The sequence below is a fragment of the Sarcophilus harrisii genome, chromosome 3 (genome assembly GCF_902635505.1).
Source record: "Sarcophilus harrisii chromosome 3, mSarHar1.11, whole genome shotgun sequence".
NCBI lineage: Eukaryota > Metazoa > Chordata > Mammalia > Dasyuromorphia > Dasyuridae > Sarcophilus > Sarcophilus harrisii.
Genome location: NC_045428.1, coordinates 548,616,198 through 548,634,993, shown reverse-complemented (window position 1 = coordinate 548,634,993; position 18,796 = coordinate 548,616,198). Strand labels below are relative to the sequence as shown.

The following is an 18,796-nucleotide window of genomic DNA, read 5'->3' as shown; positions in this document are numbered from 1 at the left end:
GTCATTGTCCAAAAGTACAATGGGCTGCACCAGCGAGGGAGTGGCTCCATAATTCCTGAAGGGCTGGCTGAATGACCATTTGTCCCAGGATGTCCTAAAAGGTATCCTCATTCAGGTCTGGGATGGACTGATTGTCCCCGAGCTAACTATCAGCTCCTCGGAGACTATAACTTGTCCATAGATAGGACCAATTGGCAAGTGGTATCTTAGCTCTCCATCATGGAAAATCATCCATAGCCTGGCTCCTTTCCACTCAAAGGGGATCTGATGGGTGTGATGGATGTAAAAGCACTTTGAAAACAGTAGTTTGTTCTGTGTAGAGGAGGAAACCTTGACAATCAAAATATTAATTAAATATTGGTATTATTGATACATTAAGAATATAATAACATTAATAACAGCTATCATTTGTATAGTTATCCTTTCCACATCCTGACTTTCTCCATCACAGTTTTGATATATCATGGATTGGCATAAGAAATTAAATGGGAATTTTGGGGGAATTCTACGGAAGCCACAGGCAGCAGGCAAAAGCCAGCAGATGACATAGAGCCTGTGACCAAATACTTAACCCAGATTTTACAATAAGGTACTGTAAATACCTTATTAAAAAAATTCAGGCTTCTTCTTTGGTATGAAGGGAGGGTCAAACAATTTTATTCAGATTTTCTAGATCGATGAGGGCACTGTGCCTCAACCCCCAGATGTGGAAGGCTTAAACTGGGGTACTTTCAGTTCTGCAGTATGCCTTGTAAACATCTTACTTGATTCTCATAAAAACCCCATGAGGTAGGTATTATTAGTATCCCCATTTTGCAGATGAGGAAACTGAACCTGAGAGAGATGAAATATAGAGTAGATGCTATATAATTCTTCTTCTTTTCCTTCCTCTTCCCTTCCCTTTGTTCTTCTCCTTCCTCTTTCCTTCTATGTGCATATAACAGCTAGCATTTATAAGTCTAAGGTTTGCAAAAGATTTATATTATCAGATTTGATCTCCATAATAGATAAGATGAGTGCTATTATTATCATAATTTCACAGATAAGGAATAGGAGGTTATAGGAGGTTAAATTAGGTTATGTGACTTACCCAGGATCATACAGCCTGTAAGTGGTTGAAGCTCAATTCCAGCTCAGGATTTATTGGCTTGTATCAATTGAACAACCAAGCTGAATGTTGGGTACCCTGATAGAATGTAAACTCTTTGAGAGCAGGGCCTGTTTCAATGTTGCTTCTGCCCACCTCCATCTAATTTGTATTCCCTGTCCAGAGTGCCTTCCCTGCTGCCTCAGAATCCCCCACTTCCTTCCACGTATAGTTCAGCTGCCCTCCTGATTGTTGCCCTGATCTTTCCTTCCCTCCCCAACTCCTGGGTGCTCTCTTCCTTTTGAAATTAAATGGCGTATATTTTGCCTTATACTTGTCAATGAATGTAGACAAATGTAAGCTTCAGGAGGGCAAGAACTGTATCACATTTGTATCTTTGATTCACTAGTGCCTAGCATAATGCCTGGCCCATAGTGAATACTTAATAGCTGCTTGTTTGTTGATTGATTGATAGAAGCTGGAAGGGGGCCTCAGAGGCTCAGATGTCAGTGGGGTTGGACCCTGCCTTGCTCCCTCACACCCTCCCAGCTGACTCTCAACCAAGTATTTGCTTTCTGGGATAATGGCCCTGCCTCTCCCTGCAGGCCCGTGTTAACTGCTTGGTATTTCTGAAGGATCAATAACAGCTTCTTTTACCCAGGCTGGGTATTTAATGTTACCTCAGCCATTGTTTTATAGCTTAAAAGCAAAACCTGTCCAATTACAATCCAGAATGTGAGGGCTTAGGTCCCCGGTACCCCAGGACTCTGCTTATCCACAGCGGTCACCAGGGGCTGGGAAGAGAAGCCCTGGTGTTCTTCCCCATAGGAGGAGGGAAGGATCAGGAAGACCACAGGCAGTTAGGGCTGAATTGTCCACATCTTCTTTCCTCTATGCTTGCTATAAGTGCCCATTTCCCTTTGGAAACTTGGGATGTATGGCTGGACTTTCTCAGAGTCAGGAACTCCAAGTCTGAACCTACTTCTAAAACCTTGCCTTGACCTTCAAGGCTCCTTTCAAATGTCACCTTCTCTAGGAAGTCTTTGCTTTCTCTCTCTCTCTCTCTCTCTCTCTCTCTCTTTCTCTCTCTCTGCTCTCTCTCTCTCTTTCTTTTGCCTTTCACCTGCCCATGAAAAAATTTTGAGAAGCCCACACTAAAAACACAACAGGAAGGAAATGAGGGGTAACAGAGAGAATACTGAGCTTGGAATTAGGAAAACTTCAATTCAAATGTCATCACTTTGTGACCCTGGGCAGGTGACTTGTGACTTACCTTCTCTGGACTTCAGTTCCACAATTTAAAAATGAAGGAATTAGTCTTAATAGTCTCTAAGATACCTTCTCAGTCGAGATCCATAAGTTTATCTTTCTCTCCCATTTCTGAGCCTTTGGAAAACTGAATTAAACAGGTATTTATTTAAGTCACTCCTACAAAGATGTAAGTCTTCAGAGGCAAAATTACTCAAAAATATTTTTTAAGTGAGGAATTTTTGCCAGGCTCTGTACTAGGCACTGGAGATACAGGAATAAAAGTGATAACGTTCATCCCCACATTATCATTATCCTTAAGATCAGGGTGGCAGTTAGTCAACAAGTAGATAGTCTCAGCCTTCAAGAAGCTTACAGTGAGTATGTGGGGAGAGGTAAATACAAACAGCTATGTACAAACAAGTGTCTCATCACAGAGGGACAGGCTCTAGACTTAAGGAGAATTGGGAGAAGCTTCTGGGGAAGCCAAGGAGACCCAGATACAGAAATGAGGAAGGAAAGAATTCCAGCCATGGAGGACAGTCATTGAAGTGCCCCCAATCAGAAATTGGAGGGTCATGGGTAAGGGATAGCAAGATAGGTGATCAGTTGTTACTAGATTTCAGAGTAGAGAGTGATAAAGACTGAGAAGATTGGGAAAGTAGGAATGAGTCAGGTATGAAAGATCGGAAAACCCAAACAGAAGATTTTTTATTTGATCCTGGCAGGTAAAGAGAACCATTGGAGTTTATTGAATAGGGGAATGGTATGGTCAGACCTTCGTTTTATGAAAATTAATTTGACAGTTGGGTGAAGGAGAAGTTGAAATAGGGAGACCAACTATGTGAATATTTTAGTTGTCTATGGGGTACAAAGCCATGTAGAGATACCTGAGTGCTAAGCCAAGAAGTAGGTATTTTATCCTAGAGGGCACATGTTTCTATTAAAGGTGTCACTAGGGAAGCTATAAGGTCAGACCTGTAGGTCAGAAAGATGCTCTTAACAGTTGGGTGAAGGATGAATTGGAGGAAAGTGACAGTAGAACCATCCACATGTCTTCTGTTGTGATTCTTTCCGCTGATACTTGTCTCATCCTCTTGCTTGTATGATCTTGAGCGACTTTCTTTCATTTCTGTTCTTGTTTCCCCTTCCAGAGCCTTTGATGACTATTTTGAAACCCACAAAAATTCTTGAAAACTACGGTGTAACTAGGGCGACTCAACCCCCGAAAAGGCAGGGAAAAGATACCCTTTGCCTCTGTTCCTTTCTGACCATGGTGAATGTGCTCATTTGTACTCCATGGTTCCCAGGAGAAGTAGCCCTAGAACAGAATGAAACCTAAGTTGGAAATCAAGATACCTGACTCTAGACTCTGAAGGAAAGCCAGAGAGAAATGAGAAGACCTTCTACCCCAGTTTACATGTGAGAGTTTTAGTTGGCTGTGATGTACAAAGGTAGAGTTGGAGTCACAATGTAGAGATTGTTGAGTGCTAGGTCAAGGAGTTTGTATTTTGTCCTAGAGAGTGCAGGTTACCATTAAAGTTTTCACAAAGTCAGACTTGTAGGTCAGAAAGATGATCTTAATAACTAAAGATGAATTGGCAGAAGGTGATAGTAGAACCATCTGTGTGTCTTCTGTTATAATTCTTTCCACTGATAGTTTTCTCATCCTCTTGCTTGTAGGATTTTGGGCTATTGATGACATGTTTACATGTTTTCTCCCCCATTTGACTATAAAGCTCTTTGAGGACAAGGACTGTCTTTTGCCTTTTTTTCCCCCGGTAGCTCTGAAGCTTAGCACAATGCCTAACACATATTTTGATTGTTGTTAGTCAGTCATTTTTCAGTCTTGTCCAACTCTTCATGACCCCATTTAGGGTTTTCTTCATAGAGATACTGATATGGTTTGCCATTTCCTAGTCAAGCTCATTTTACCAAATCCTACAGTTAAGTGCCTTCCCTGAGGTCACACAAATAAGTGTCTGAGGTCGGATTTGAACTCAGATCCTCCTCTGTCTGCTGTGCCATCTAGCTACCCTAGCTGTTTAATTTTAAGGAACTCATCTCTCTAGGGCCCAGTTTACTGGACTATCTACAGAATAGAAATACAACAATACATGCCCTGCTTACCTTTCAGAGTTACTTGGAAAGTATATGTATATATGAAAGCACTTTGAAAACTCTACAGCTTTCTCCAGATATATGGCAATGAAATTATTTCTATGTGCTTCTCAAACTAGTATGATAGAAAGAGCAGAGAATTTAGAGTCAGGGAACCTGGATTTAAGTCCTGATTCTGTCACTCCCTGGGTGAATGGGGCCAAGTCTCTGACCTTCAGTTTCCAGGTCTTCTGACTCCCAGAGCTCTTTCCAGTATCCATATATATCACTATCCAGTTCTATCTTTCAAGATACATTTCATTTGTTTATTCAAGAACAGGTATTAATCAGTTATTAAACATTCCATTTGTTTATTCAACAGCATTCATTAATCATATACTATATGCACTATCCTAGGTCCTCAGAATGCCCTGGAGGAGTTTATCTTTCACTGGGGATCACTGCCTTTCTATTTTAGTAGGTTCATTTCATTCATCCTGTTTATCCTTTACCTAAGAACCCAGGCTTTGGAGGCAGAGGACTTTGGGTTGAAATCCAACTTTTAATATTGTGTGACCTTGAACAATTCAGTGTCTTTCTGTTATTCCCCTGGACTAAATGGCCTCTTCAATATACGTAGAGTCCTAGGACCCTAGGAAATGCTCTCAGGCTTCTGCTTCTACTGACCTGATAGGAAAGCTGTGGAAGTTCAGCCTTGGTTAATACTAGTTCCTTAGAGAATTTCAGTTTTTCTTTCAATGTAGCCAGTGCCAAACTTTGGAAACCACGCAAAACATTTTCACTGCCAACAAAATGTGGGAAAATTGCAGATTTGCTGAACTGTAAATCAACACACTAACAGTAGCAACAGCAAGATTTTTCTCTAGAACAAAAGAGCCTTATGTTCCCATTTTACAGATGAGGAGGCTGAGACTCAGGAAGGAAAGGTAGTTTGCCCAATACCACAGAACTAGGATAAGTTGGAACCTGGAGATTGTCAGTTCTCTGCCTAGACAAGGACTCAATACTCGCTCACTCTCCAGAAGGCTGGAGAGTGCTTTTGGAAGCATCTCATAGTATATAGAACACTGACTGGTCTTGGAATCACAGACTTGATTTGAAATACTGCCTAAGATACTTTCTAACTGCAGCATGGTGAGAGGGGGTGGTGGTGGTGGTGATGATGATGATGGAGGGGAGGGCTGAGTTTGGAATAAGAGAAACTAAGTTTATATATGGCCTCAGCCACTTGCTGACTCTGTGACACTGGGGCGAATCATTTAACTTCTGGCCTTTATTTCTTTATCCATAAAATGGACTACAGGGGGCTAGGTGGATGAGAATCTTTCTAGCTCAAGATCTGTAATGAGATCATTTCTACTGTGTCTTCCACCTCTGAATGATCCAACAACCTTGGACAAGTGACACATGATATGGGATTGGATTAGTCTTATCAAGTCTCTCCAAAGCTTTGATTCTATGACCCCAAACAAGTCAATTAGCCCTTTTTAGCCTCAGTTTCCTCATTTGTAAAAATGGAGATCATAATATTTTGCCAGCCTAATCCATTAATTGTGATCTATTTCTTCAAGGCAGCCCCTGGCAGGATAAGGAAGGCTCTGGGCAGGGCAGAAGGCTTCCTAGGTTTGTTTTGAGACCTTTGGGCAAAGACCTGGAAGTTCAGGGTTCCACCACCATCCCTGCTGTGGTGGTGATTTTCTCTATGTCACTCCAGGGCAGTGTCCTGATTTAGCTCATTTTGTGTTTGCCTTTTATTAGAGAGCAAAGGGCTTTTTTTTTTCCCCAAAGAAAAAAACACATACACACTTCTCTCTCTCTCTCTCTCTCTCTCTCTCTCTCTCTCTCTCTCTCTCTCTCTCTCCCCTCTTGGAAAGCCCATCGGATTGGATGAATATGGCTGTGGCTTTATTCTGAGGCTGTCTTTGCCCTGTCATCATTTCCTCCTCTCTTCCCTGGCTTTTGAGGCTATCTAAGAGCCTCTCAGGGAGAGATGTTGACTTGTGCAGTCTTTTAATACCTCTCTGTCCTAACATCCTTGATTTCCATGCCCTATATAAGATACAACAAGCTGTGTTGGGAAGAGTACTGTACTTAAGGGCTTGGAATTAGGAGACATGGTTTTGGATCCTAACTCTGATGTTTACTAGTTGGGTGAATCTGGGCAAGTCACTTGATATATTTGAGCTCCATCCGTAAAATGGGATAATGCTTGTACTGTATCTGAAAGCTATCTTAGATAGATGGGGATGAATAGACAGCCCGGAAGACATGGGTTCAGGTCTTGTTTTTGGTACATTTCGGTTAGGAAAATCTCATAATTTCCTACAGTCTCCAAGAAGTCTCATAAGCCAAAGGTTCTTAACTATTCCTGTATCATGTACTCCTTTGGCCAGATCTAGTGAAAAAAAGTGATACAAGGACACTCAAGGTCTCGCTTAAGAACTTTAGAATCAATCGTATGACATGGGGACACTGGCACAGGGCCACCCAGCATGCCGTGCCCTCATCAAAGAAGGTGCTGTGCTTTATGAGCAAAGCCAAATTGAATTAATCCAGAAGAAACACAAAATGTGCATAACTAGAGAAGCCACCCCAAATGTTCACAGGGGTGTCAGACCTGTGGCAGAGCATTCCCACCTCGTATTGATCTGATCAGCCACAGTCAAACTCTGTAACTTGACACTAATAATCATGTCATTTTGGTTCTCTTCAAGAACTAAGGACAACCACCAACCAATCAACCACCTAAGCAGTGAAACCTGTGGATCTTTCCTTAGAAGTATATTTTTAAATGCATGAACTAAAACACACGGGATCACAAAAGGATTATATTGCTTATATTTCAATTATATTGAAATTAACATATTTTTCCCATCCAACTTCATGAACCCCCCAAACTCACAGACCTTAGTGAAGAGTGTGAGGGAGGGTGTCTTCGGGTCTTAGGTTAAGAATCTCTGCCATGTGCATTATGAGTGTTGATTGATTTGCCTTGGTAGAGAAGTGATTTCCTCATTGAGGTGCTCTGTGTATATTATCTGTCAGTGAAGCACTGTGGGGGAAAATGTAGATCTGGTAAGCGACTACCTATACTCCAATCTGGACTCTGGGTTAAGTCACTTTGCATTTCTGAGCCTTAGTTTTCTCATCTGTAAAAATGACTATATAGTTCCAAATGTTCCTTTCAGCTCCAGGCTCCCCTGAGTATTGCTGAATTGCGAATATTGGTATATCTTGGCTTGCTGGCTCCTTTGGATCCCTTCTATGTCCCACATTCCCATTTTCCCCACTGTTCTGCACATCCAAGTTCGAGATTCAGAAGTGATTCATGCCATGAGGATAATGAGGTCCACGGTGCTTCTAGCAAATATCATCCTTTGGAAAGATCTTGTGGGTGTAAAGATTCCTCTCCTGGTCAGGGATCCAGGAAGCTGAGTACTATGGAGCCATGCCCTGTTCATCCAGAGTCTCTCCCAGCAAGCTGCCCTTAGTTTCTGCCCCAGGATATCCTGAAGGGCTCACTGGAGGCTGTGTGCCACAAGGAGCTTATTCATGGGCTCTTGGGAGAGGATCCTGCCAACTAGGACAGCATCGGCAAGAAGAGAGTAGAAGGGGAGGGAAGAACTTCAAAGGAGCATTGGGCTTGGAGTCAGTGACTTGGGACGCTGAGCTGACACATCTGGATCTGGAAGGGACCTCAGAGGCCACCAACTACCCCATTTAAAGATGAGGAAACTGAGGGTCAGTGAAGGTGAGGATTAGCCCAAGCTCACAGATCGTGCTTGCTGGGGTTCAAATTCAGGCCCTCTTGATTTCAAATTCAGTGCTTTGCCCTATGCTGTTCCCCTTTTCAAGGGCTGAGTGAAGGAGCAGAATCCCCAGGAGGTGCAAGAGGGGATGAAATGAAATGCAGGACCTGTGGAAGAGAGGAGGAAAGAAATGCCAGAGAAATGAAGACAAATTCCCGGTCCAAGTCTGACCCTGCAAATCACTCCCTGCTATTTGAACCTCAGGTTCTCCATCTTTAAAAAGAAAGGATCAGAGGTCCCATCCATACCGCTAGGAAATTCTGTGTGGGCAGATAGATGGAGAGAAGAGAACAGAATTTCGGGAAGGTGAGGGGAAGCCGCATTATACACATCCAGCCCCAGGAATCCTAATTTGCCGGGGCGGCCAATTCAGGACTAGAGCTCCATTTGACTGGTCAGACAGGCTGGGACTAGGGCAGGACTTTCAGCCCTTTCCAGCGGGTGCTGTTCGAGGTAAGACAGAAGCATCAGCTGCTGCCTTTCAGACCTTCCTCTTTCCCCCTCCCTTCCCTCCCGGAGGAAATGATCCTGGAGGAGGGGTGGGGTGAGGGAGGCGGGGAGGGAGGGGTGCAGCTGCCCAGGAGCACAGACTGACACCGCCTGTCACTGAGGGAGCGGAAGGAGCGCACAAGCTCAGCCGCGGCCTCTCGCCGGCCCGCTCGGGCCTGGCCCCCTCCCCTCTCTCTTCCTTACTCTGGAGTCTCCCCCTCCCTCCAGTTCCCGGTGTTTGCCTGGAAGGAGACAGACCTGGGGGGGGGGGGGGTATAATTCCCACGCAGGGATTCCCCTGACAAGGAGACCCCTCCCTCTCTCGCTCTCCCTTTCTGTCCTCCCTCCTGCTGAGCGCTGACCCAGCGGTGACCCGGGCACCCGGTCCCCGTGGTTGTGCTGGGGGGACCTAGAGGAAAAAGACGGGTGGGAAAAGAGGTAGAGTGAGGGGGAGGATGAAGAACAGGAGGGGAAAGAGAAGGGGAGCAAAGAGGAAAAAGGTCAGGGAGGAGGAGGGAGGAAGATAGAGGAGGAGGAGAAGAGGAAGAAGAGGCTAGGAAAGAGGAGGAAGATGGGGGAAGGGGGAAGAAGGCAGGGAGGAGGAGGAGGAAGGTGGAGGAAGAAGTGAGAGGAGGAGGGGAGAGGGGGAGGAAGGCAGAAGCGGAGGAAGAGACTGGGGAAGAGGAGGAGGAGGAGGAGGAGGAGGAGGAGGAGGAGGAGGAGGACAGAGGAGGACGAGAGAGGGAGGAGCCCGGGCCGGGAGCTCCTGGGGCCAGCACCAGTGAGGCTGGTGGCGGCGGCGGGAGGCGCTGGGAGCTGGGCGCTCCCTCCTCGCTCTCTTGGAGCGGGGCTGGCTCGGGAGGGCGGCAGGCACATCCTTGTGCAATGCTTGAGAGGCAGCCAAGGGCTGAAGGATTCCCTCGCCGGGGCCGAGCGCCGCCCGCAGCTGCCTGACAACAGGAAACAATGTGTAGTGAATGGAAAGAAGTGGGTGGCCCCGGCTAAACGACTTCCCTTTACATCACTGCCCAAATAAGGAGCTTCCAATTAACTGCTTCGGCCCCGGGCCGGCCCCGGGAGCAGCTAGCGCCCTGGTGCGTGGCGCCGGCCCCCAGCTCCTGCTCCGAGTGCGCCTCGGGCTCCGGCTCCGGCTCCGCGCTCTCCGAGCCGCTCGGGCGCACCGGCGGGGATCTGGACCCGGACCGGGCGGACGGGACAGGCAAGGCCAGAGCAGCCGCCAGCCCCAGGCTGGAGCAGCCAGCGCGCCGCTGTCAGGTGAGGGAGGCGCCGCGGGGCCGCGATTGCGATGGGGCACGGGCAGTCCGGGGGAACCCAGGCTAGGGAGAGAGAGCGGGGGGCACCCCCGGGCCGGGAGAGGGGCGGGGGGCTTTGGTCAGGAGCCAGAGTGGCCCCAGACGGACGGAGCAGAGCTGTGAGCTGTAGGAGAGGGGAGAGGAAAGCTGGGAAGGAAAGGGAAGAGAGGGCAGAGCCTGACACAGCCCCACGGCACCGGAGGGGATGCCTGAGCCGAGAGGCGGGCGAGGTGAGGCGGGATGCCCTGTGTGTCGGAGCGGGCGCGCCCAGCTGGTCCGGGACCGGGACAGGGATAGGGACAATGGGCATGTCGGGCTGGAGGAGAGGAGGAGGAGGCTGCCACTGGGAGCTTCCCCTCACCGGGAGCAAGGCTGGGGCTAGCGCTGCCGCTGCCGCCAGAGCTTGCGAGGAGCCGAGAGCCACCTTGTTTCCATGGGGAAACACCTGGACACACACAGCGACACAGACGTACACATAGACACACACGCGTGCTTCTGGACGCGGGCGCACTCCCAGCCACCCAGGCACACGCTCCCAAAGTCACAAAGATACCGAGATAAACGGACTCACGGATAAGAGCGAAACACAAGCAGATAGTCACAAAGACACAGGGACACACGTAGACACCCAGATACATACATAGACAAATGCAGTCACCCTCCTAGACGTTCACACACGGCAAGCCAGCGCACAGACAGATCTAGCCGCGTACCCTTACAGGGCACACGGAGCCAGGCAGCCGGGCAAATCCCCCTCTGCCTCTCCCGGGTGTATTTCCCGTTAGGTGTGGGCACTTTCCCACTGTCAGACAGAACAGCCCCAGCAGGGTGGCTGTCAGCCTGCTTCTGAGTAAGCCAAAGAAACTCTCTGCCGTGAATGGGCAAACAGGGAGCCCTGCCTTTCCCTGAGAGCCCGAGGAAGCAGGGACTGGCAGGACTGGGTGGGAAACGCAGCCCTGCCCCTGGCACCCTTCACCGTTCTGGGCTGCTAGTCTAAAGGCGGCTTTCGGGTGCTTCCTCCCAGCTGTGTGTGCAAGGGAGGGGGGAATCCAGCGTCAGGTTGGAGTGGCAGGAGCTGGAGAAGTCAGAAGCAAGCATTCGGGTCTCAGCACCAGGCGTGCCTCAGATGCACCCAGTAGGCACCCGTGTTGTAGACTGACTGAATGAGAGGTTCTATTTAAAAGTAATCCAACTAGTTCCCTGCCACTAATTAACCGTGTGGGACTGGGGAAACCAAGCTTTGGCTCTCACTTTTCTCATCCGAAAAATAGGATAGATGCCATCAGAACATTGTTGGGAAGACTGCACAAGATATGAGATAATATATGAACTACATTAAGGATAAGAATAACAATACTCCAACAAGCACTTGTTTTAAGTGCCTTTCTCAGCGATTGTCCTGTGATACGTTGGGAAGGGAGTGGGGGGGAGGGAAGACAGATTCAAAAAGATCCCTTTCCCAAAGCTTACAAAGAAACCGGATGGCGCTGTGGAAAGAACCCTACATTTGGAATCAGAGATCAAAACATCAGAGATTTTGAGATATAGACAAGACTTTAGAGGCAATTAAGTCCAACCCCTTCATTTTACAGATAGGATTACTGAGGCACAAAGGTTAAATGACTGATCCTGGATCATATAACAGAAAATGTTTGAGGGCAAGATTTGAACTAGGTTTTTTCTTACTTAGAAGCCAAAGCTGAATTTGAGTTAGTGTGCTCTGCTACTGGCTAGTATGTTTTGGGGCATATTTGATGTTCTGGGTCTCAGTTTCCTTATCTGTAAAATAGAGTTAGATTACTTTTGAGTTCCCTTTAAGACACAAATCTATGATCTTATGATCCATACAATTGTATGTAGCATTTTGGAGACCATATTTGTGATCTCTCTCTCTCTCTCTCTCTCTCTCTCTCTCTCTCTCTCTCTCTCTCTCTCTCTTATTTTAAAATACAAAACATTTTTTTAAGTAACAGTGTTTTTTTTTAATCAATTTGTTTCATTACCATTAAGCAAAAGAAAAAAAAATATGTATTTATATGTATCTATGTATTTTGATATGCAAAGTTGTCTGGCAAAACAAATTCCCACGTTTGCTCTGACCAAAACTGTATCTCCTTCTGTATTTTAAATTTATCATTTCTCTGTTTAGGAGGTGAATGGTATAGTTCATCGTTCTTCTGGATCCTTTACTTAACCATTGCATTGATCAGAGCCCCAAAGTTTTTTAAAGATGTTTTTGTTTATGGTGGTGTTAACATTGTATAAGATATTCTCTGAGTTCTGCTTCTTTTTTGTCCGCAACAGTTAATAAACACCTTAATTTCCTCTGAAATGATACATTTCTTCATAATGATATTCCATTGCATTACTGTGCCACAATTTGTTTAGCTACTCCCCAGTGGGAAGACAACTCCTTAAGTTTCTAATATTTGGCTATCATCAAAAGGGCTGCTATAAATAACTTTGTATACATAGACCTATGATTTCATTGGTATGAGGAGCCCCCGGTGAGGAAGCTCCCTCTACCAAGGCAGGTTGGCACCTGTTATATAACTTGGAGTCTTGGAGAGTTGCCTGGGGGCCGGAGAGGTGAGGTGATTTGCCAGCATGTGTCAGAGATAGGACTGGAAGCCAGGTTATACTGGAGACCCAAGTTGGCTCTCTATTATTGAATTAAATTGTTGTAAGAAATTTCCTGTGGATTTGGCAGGTTTCTAGAAGGGCCATCTTTTAAACTGTTACCCAAAGCACCCGCCTGTTTGTCTTTGGTTCTGTAAAGTGAAGAACACATGGCAGATTCCTCGAGTTATGGAGGTGACAATTACTGTCTTTGCATCAGCTTTCCCAGTTGTCACATGGGCTGTAACAGCTACTCTCTAGGGGCTACACATGTCTGGTTTTTTTCTTTGTATTTTGGGATGTTTTCACCAGTGGTACACTTACATCAATGACTTTCATGATATGTGTTGTTCTGTCTTTTGGCTGTCTTTTAGCCCTGCATCCTGGGGCCGTTGTTTTTCATTTAAGTTATTGGTGAGGGAATTCATCCTGGGCAAATTCCCTTATCAGCCCCTATTTGGGGGTTAAATGGTGGAGTGCAGTGCATGGTATAATCATGATCCCTGTTGATAAAAGGAACAAGGGGGTGAGAGTCCCAGCGTCCCCTGTTCTGGCCAGGCAATTCAGAGTATCGTGCTGAGTTATGGGTACCACATTTTGGGGAAGGATAACAAGGAGTTGTCTGAAGGAAGGTCACCACTTTGGTAAAAGACCTTGAATTCATGCCAGATGAAGTCCAGCTAAACAAATTGGAGAAGAGCTGGCATAAGTTGCCACCTTCTACAAAAGGGCTTTCCTGATTGGCCTCCGATTGTTAGTACTCCCTCCCACACATTCCAAATATATATCTCGTGGTGTAAAGCACTTACAAATACTTGGAATATCATTTTCTCTAATCTAGTTCAATATTTTCCCAAATATTCTCTCATATTTAATGTGTTTTATACAAATGACATATATTTTATACATACTACATATATGCTATACATACTATATATACATTATAAACATATGTATTATATAAACATATAATATATATATACATTATAAGCATATAATGTATAAACATCAGCATTTTTCATATGTCTTTTCATATTTAATTTGTTTTATCTATACTACATACATGCTATACATATGGCATATATGCTATATATAATTATACACATATATGTATGTCTATATAATCTAATTCAGTAATTTTCATATGTTCTCTCATATTTAATGTGTTTTTATATATATACTATGTATATTTTATAATGCATAATGCTATACATAGTAAATATACACATTATAAACATATATGTATGTGTATATAATGTAGTTCAGTATTTTTCATATGTCCTCTCACATTTAATGTGTTTTATATATACTACATATATTTTTATACATACTACATATATACTATACACACTATATATATACATTACATACATATGTGTGTATATATACATACATATCTCTAGTTATCTGAGTCAGGGAGAGATAGCAGGATGTTTCCAAGTATTTGAAAGGTTGACTCTTAGATGAAGGCATACATGTACTCTCTTGAACTCAAAAGGGCAAAACTAGTAACAGGGAGAAGTTGTAAAAGGAGCTCAATTGAAAATTGATGTAAGAAAAAACTTTTTAATTAATTATAGTTAACCTAGAATGCAGGTAGTAGAAGGGAGGAGATCTTTAGGCTAAAGCCCAATGAGCCTTTGTTGGAGAGATGATTCTTGCTCAAGTATCCCATCCCAATTGAGTTTCCTTCCAGTTCAGGAATTCTGTGATAGAATGGCAGCAGACAAGGTATCCTACCTGCTGCCTCCTCTCCATTCACATCACCATCCTTTGCCTGGACTCCTGAAATAGCTTCCTAACTGATCTCTTTGCCTCCGTTTTCTCTCTCCATTTCATCTCTCTGCATGATAATCTTGCCAAAGCTCAGCTCTCATAGTGGCTCACCTGCTCAGAAATCCTCTATAGCTCTCCATTGCTCACCCAAGAAATATAAACACTAATCCTAATATCGTTCTTCAACCTCTCTTTTCAGTCTTATTCCATACTTCTTTCCTGCCCTCCTGACCCCCATGCTTGTTCTGCCTTTGTCTATGCTGTTCTCTTTAACTAGAATTAGGTTCCTTCTCCTACCCTCCTTCTAAGCTCTTGCTTAATTGTTTACTTCCTCTGGGAAACTTTTACTCATGTGAAAAGAGTTCCAAATTGATATTCTTATCAATGCAGGAATGATTGTGCCACTCCATGGCTCAAGAAACCTCTATGACTACCCCATTTTGCTCCAGGATAAAATATAAATCTCACTATCAGCTATTTAAAATATTTCACAATCTGCCTCCAACTTCATTCTCTGGACTATACATTATTCACTATAATTAACTCTGTATTCCAGCCAGATTGGCCTATTTCTTGCTTCCTGTACACAACATTCAATTTCCCACCCCCATATCTTTGTAAAAGCTGTGATCCTTGATGATGATTCTCTCTCTCCATATCTCAACTTTACAGATTCCCCAACATTCTTCAGAGTTTTTGCCACCCCATAGGAATGCTTTCCTGATTGCCCTCTAATTGTAGTGTTCCCTCCTGCACATCCCAAATTATATTTACTTAATATAATTTTTTGTATATACTTATCTGTTTACATGTTGTTCCCTCCATTCCTATCCCCAGGAATACAGAAGCTCCCTAAGATGGGGGAATGCTTTGATTTTTGTGCAAATCCTGGCATACAATAGAATAAGGAAGGGGAATGGACCTGAGATTTCCTTGATAGTCAGTCAAGTTCCTCTGACTCCAGAGTACCCTGCTGCCTCTCTCCCTTCCTCCCTCCCTCCTCAGGGTTCCCCTAGAAGTCTTCGGGAACTTCCCCTTTGCATTTTTCTCGTTCTCTGTCATTTTGTATTTGTTAGATGCTCCTCTTCTCCCCATCTGCCCCCTTCATGTTGACCATGAGCTCCTTAGAACTAGGTTTTGGTACGCTTGGCCCTTGCTCTAAATAGACACTTGGTAAATCTCTGCTGATCTGGACATTCAGCTCATCCCAGCCCTGCTAGCGTACTCTCCAAGCAATTGCCTTGACCTCAGAAGCCATTGAATCCCTGCAAGATCGGCAGTTGATAGACCTTCTGCCAACCATAGGGGCCGGGGGGGAGGGGTCATGGCCTCAAATCTGAGTCTAGGAACAGCCAATAGAGAGCCAGCCTTGGAGGCAGGAAGACCCAAAACAGTCTCACTTTTGACATTATTGGTCTGGGTGACTCTGGGCAAGTCACAACTCTCAGTGCATTCAGGATCTATAAGTCACAGATGAACTGAAGAAATGATCTGATCTCAGATGATCTGAGAAAGAGCAGAATCTTTAAGAGAATCCACAAGAATAAAAGTATGGCTATGGTATGTTGGCACTGATTCATAACAGGCTTGGGAGTTGATTATGAAATTTTCAATGTGAATATATTCATTTACACCTCAGAAATCAGCAAACACTATAAAACAGACCTTGATTTAATATTTTGTTGATTTCTAGATTTCAAATTATGGAGAAAATATTAATAATGCAGATTCAACTCAAAAGTGTATCATACACAATTTTTTTTTTGGGGGGGGAGAGCTGATTGTTAAACATTTTACTAGCATCTCCCTGACCACTGTTATCCCTCTTGTGGTTCCTTCTCCCCCAGAAGTAGTACCTAGAGCATTGTTCTTTGAAGACATGAATTAGATCTCAGGGTTGAAAGAGACCCCTAAGACTAATACAGTCCAGGCAGCAATGAGGATTCCCTCTTTAAGAGGAGGGAAGTAGCTGAAAAACTTGAAGACCTCCAGTGAAGGCCATCCCCTTGGATCTCGTCAGCTCACTTTAGGAGAGCTATAATAATATATAATTATTAATTATATCAATTACTAATACCATATAATATATGATATACATTATATATAATAATTAATTATATATTAATAATATTTAATAATGACAACAAAAATATATAATATGTAATTCTTGATTGTATTTGTTTTGTTTTATTTTGTTTTTTTTGGGGGGTGGCAGTTAGGGTTAAAAGAATGCCCAGATCACACAACTAGTAAGTCTGAGGCAGGAGGCCAGTTTTGAACTCGGGGGCTGGTTCTCTCTCCAGTGAGCCACCTAGCTGCCCCAAGGCCAGCCCTAATTGTTAAGAAGCATTTGCTGACTTGGAGTTTAAATCTGCTTCTCTTCCTACTTCTATCTATTGTTCGTGGCTCAGGCATCTGGGGCTATCATACCTTTCCTCCTTGTGTAAGTCCTTCCCATACTTGAATGGGATCTTTCTCCTTAATCCTCTCTACCCCAGGTTAAACATTCCCAATTCCACAAGCAGTCCTTGGTAGAGTGTGACCTTATGTACCTTTTCACCATCCAGAGCTCTCTCCTCTGCTGGATGAATTCCGATCCTGTTTATGTCCTTATTGATTTTAGGAAAGTGGCTTCAGTCCCCTGAGTCTCAGTCTTCTCATCTGTAAAATGAGCACAATAATTTTAGCACCATTTACCTCACAGGTTAGGAGGAAAATAGCATAAACATGGCAGTTCTTGTTATTAGTGTTCTTGAGTTTCCTGGAATTCACTTGCACAACAACAAACAAATAAGCAACAACTAAGACCTGTTTCTAAATCAGGGCTTCTTAACAATTTTTGTATGCTAGACTCCTTCTTAGAAAAAGATTTTTAAATGCATAAAATAAAATACAGAGGATCAGAGGGAAAATCTATTGTGCTGAAATAATGTTAATGAAATATACATATTCACAGATCTCCCAGCCTATACAAGAACCAATATTTGTATGTCTTTTTCTTTTTCTCTTTGTGTCTCTGTCTGTCCCTATCTCTGTCTCTCTCTGTGAGTGTCTCTGTCTCTCTCTCTTTCTGTGTGTGATTCTCTCTGTCTGATTCTGTCTTTCTCTCTCTCTGTCTCTCTGGCTGTCTGTCTGTCTGTCTCTGTCTCTCTGTCTGTCTCTCTCTGTCTGTCTCTGTTTCTCTGTGTCTGTCTCTGTCTGTCTTTCTCTTTCTCTGTCTCTCTGTCTCTGTCTGTCTCTATCTCTGTTTCTCTCTCTCTAAAAAATTATCCCCATTTTACAGTGTAAGAGTAGTGAAGTTCACCTACTTGGGAGATAGCAAAGGCATGTATTGCAGCCAGGTTTCTGCTCACTTCAAGTTTACCATTCTCTCTCCCCTTCCCCCCAGTCCTGTACCCCCCCCCCCAGTTAACCACCCTGGGTAACAGCAGTTTGCTTCCACAGATACCTATGTCACCTTCTCCCCTTTGGGAAGGACAGATTCCCCCCCTGGCTTAAACTGCTACAAATCAGCAGATTGAGCCCAGTCCTGCTGAACTGCCTCTGGAGCAGAGCACTAGAATTTGGGTTTCAAAGAGTGACCCTGCTGGGAAGCAAACTGCATGAAAAGGAAAATTGAGTGGAGAGAGCCAGATGTCAACACAGTAAGCAATTAATAAAAGCAGGGCCCTTCAGCAGAACTGCTATGGGGAAACTGGACTTCCTAGTGAAAGTTCTAGTATGGGAGCCTCACCTCTGGATGGATATTCCAGAGTTTAAGTCCATCTGCATCTATAAAGTCCAAGAGTCCGGCCCTAGGATTTCTGGGGATGCAAAAAGCTTATGTACATAATTTATGTACATGAATAATTGTAGGCCAAGTGTGATCCCTGGACAGTAAACATTTAAATGCCTACTATGCTTCTGGGCCTGGGCATTCCAATAAGACTAAAGAGGAGGAGATGATTATCTAAGGAAAGAGATTTCAATCAGCTGGAAAGATTAAGGAAGGTTTCAGGGATCAAGTGACAGCTGTATTAAATCTTTAAGGACGGTAGGGTAGATCCCAAGCCAGGTATGGAGAAAAGATGGCACAATTGCAGGGAGGCATGAAGGGAAAGAATAAAAACAGAAACACCGAGAAGTCTACTAGTACAGGCAAGTACTAGCCTTGGACTAGTACTTGATTACTTGGCTGGCTTGTAGAATGTGTAAAGGAAATAAAAGTAGTGAGAAATGGGATTAGTAATAGAGGTTGGAGAGATTTAAGAGGGCCTTGAATGACAAGATAAAGAGCTAGTTTAGCTGGGCAGTAGGGGAGCCAGTGAAGGTTTTTAAACAGGGTTGACAGGCTC

General features: G+C 44.2%; 1 protein-coding gene across 3 annotated transcripts in view; it reads left to right on the top strand.

Moving 5' to 3' along the window:
* HIVEP3 (HIVEP zinc finger 3) overlaps positions 1 to 18,796 on the top strand; it is a 640,787-nt gene that overhangs the window by 476,120 nt on the left and 145,871 nt on the right. Inside the window, exon 1 of one of the 3 annotated variants that reach the window (XM_012546000.3) lies at positions 9,471 to 10,029. The exons of the other annotated variants lie outside the window; for them this stretch is intronic. The gene's annotated coding sequence lies outside the window, so the exon portion shown is untranslated. Of the gene's footprint in view, positions 1 to 9,470; positions 10,030 to 18,796 lie in introns of those variants that run through there. 3 annotated transcript variants of the gene reach the window in all.